This window comes from Gnatocerus cornutus, unplaced genomic scaffold, assembly GCF_029298725.1.
Source record: "Gnatocerus cornutus isolate USDA-ARS CGAHR unplaced genomic scaffold, icGnaCorn1.1 ctg00000285.1, whole genome shotgun sequence".
Lineage (NCBI taxonomy): Eukaryota > Metazoa > Arthropoda > Insecta > Coleoptera > Tenebrionidae > Gnatocerus > Gnatocerus cornutus.
The window spans coordinates 1-2,241 of NW_028275604.1; the positions used below are offsets into that span (position 1 = coordinate 1).

Here is a 2,241-nt window from a genome sequence, read left to right on the forward strand (position 1 = left end):
GGCGAAGTTTTAGCCTGCTTTAAGCACTCTAATTTGTTCAAAGTAAACGTGCCGGCCCACCTCGACACTCAATGAAGAGCACCGCGGCGGGATTGAGTTGGGCCGCCCTCTCGAGCTAAGCCCACCGGCAGGACGTCCCGCGGCACGCCAGTTGACACCGCGAACGATGAACCGGCGGCGCGGGACACAGATTCGACTACGAGCTTTTTAACCGCAACAACTTTAATATACGCTATTGGAGCTGGAATTACCGCGGCTGCTGGCACCAGACTTGCCCTCCAATTGATCCTCGTTAAAGGGTTTAGAGTGTACTCATTCCGATTACGGGGCCTCGGATGAGTCCCGTATCGTTATTTTTCGTCACTACCTCCCCGTGCCGGGAGTGGGTAATTTGCGCGCCTGCTGCCTTCCTTGGATGTGGTAGCCGTTTCTCAGGCTCCCTCTCCGGAATCGAACCCTGATTCCCCGTTACCCGTTACAACCATGGTAGGCGCAGAACCTACCATCGACAGTTGATAAGGCAGACATTTGAAAGATGCGTCGCCGGTGCGAGACCGTGCGATCAGCGTAAAGTTATTCAGAGTCACCAAGTTGTACGATGACGGAGACCGCCACCGATTGGTTTTGATCTAATAAAAGCGCTCCTTCCGTTTCCGGTTGGAGCTCTGTTTGCATGTATTAGCTCTAGAATTACCACAGTTATCCAAGTAAATGTGGGTACGATCTAAGGAACCATAACTGATTTAATGAGCCTTTCGCGGTTTCACCTTAATTTGGCTTGTACTGAGACATGCATGGCTTAATCTTTGAGACAAGCATATGACTACTGGCAGGATCAACCAGGGAACTGCGTTCTTGTTTTAAAATAAGAGAGTTTTAGTCTTTCTTTCCTTCTAGTCATATAAGCTACAATAATCGTAGAATTTCGGAAAGACACCTGCTGCTCTTATAAAAAACTGAACACTTTCCTATTATTGTTTTGAAGAAAGTGTGCGTGTCTGCGAAACGAAAACCTCGTAAGAAGAGACGTAACGCCACGCGATCTTTCTGGATGGAAAATTTTTCGACATTTTTTTCACATCATCCTTGATTGAATCTCCTGCAACAATTTTATTCTTATTCATCCGTTCTAAGTTGTCGTCGTCGTCGAAATAAATAATTTGTACACACTTCGGGGTACACGTTTGTCAAAATTCATGAAATGCAACGTAACATTTTTACTTTAATAAATTTTTACAGTGCATTCAGATCGACTAAACGAACAACGACGGATGAATTGATTTATGGATTTTTATTTGTTGCGACTCATCGGAGGAGAGAGTGAAGAAAAAATAATCCAATATCATGGTTACGGAATAATTTTCTATGACTTTTTCATCCTTGTTTGAATCTTGCAACAATTAATTTTATTCATCCGTTCTAAGTTGTCGTCGTCGTCGAAATAAATAATTTGTACACATTTCGGTACACGTTTGTCAAAATTCATGAAATGCAAACGTAACATTTTACTTTAATAAATTTTTACAGTGCATTCAGATCGACTAAACGAACAACGACGGATGGATTACTTATTTTTGTTGCGACTCATCGGACGAAGAAAAGTAGAAACATAATCCTCCATTGTAATATAGTTTTTACGGAAAATTTTTCTTTTATTTTATATCCTTGATTGAATGCTGCATTTTATCCGTCTTTTTTTCGTCAAATACAGAGATCAATGCGATTCATCGGACGAAGAAATAATTTCCCAGTTCAAAATTTAGAGATTTTTGGGATCGACTTGAAATTTTATCGTAAAGAAAAAATATCGTCGTCGACAAGCAAAAGTTCAAACATTCTCCATACTCTTCGCTAGATTGAAAGCGACGGTTTATTGTGAGATTTCTCTTTAGAAATATTCACACGTTACGAGTTTATGAAATTTTATTTATTTCAAAATTCTCGCTCGGACTTTAGTGAGTTGACGCATTTGTTAATTTTTGGTCGTTCTGACACGAACACATAAAATCTTTGATTGCATTTGGACCGCTAACATAGAAACGCTCGCCGCATCCGCAATCTCGCTGTGCATGGTCAATGGCAAGATTTGTCATCCCTCAAACGATGGTGGGTCCACAGGGTACACATTCCGGCCATCGTCCCAACTACGGGTAAGTCGCGGTGTACGAGAGGTAACAAGATAATCGGACGCACATAAAATCACATTTCGATCGTACGCTTTTGTCCGCTGCTACATACCAC

General features: G+C 41.8%; 1 pseudogene; it reads right to left on the minus strand.

Moving 5' to 3' along the window:
* On the minus strand, positions 1–846 carry LOC148165547 (small subunit ribosomal RNA; annotated as a pseudogene; the record flags this gene model as incomplete).
* Between the last annotated feature and the right edge of the window lie 1,395 nt (positions 847–2,241).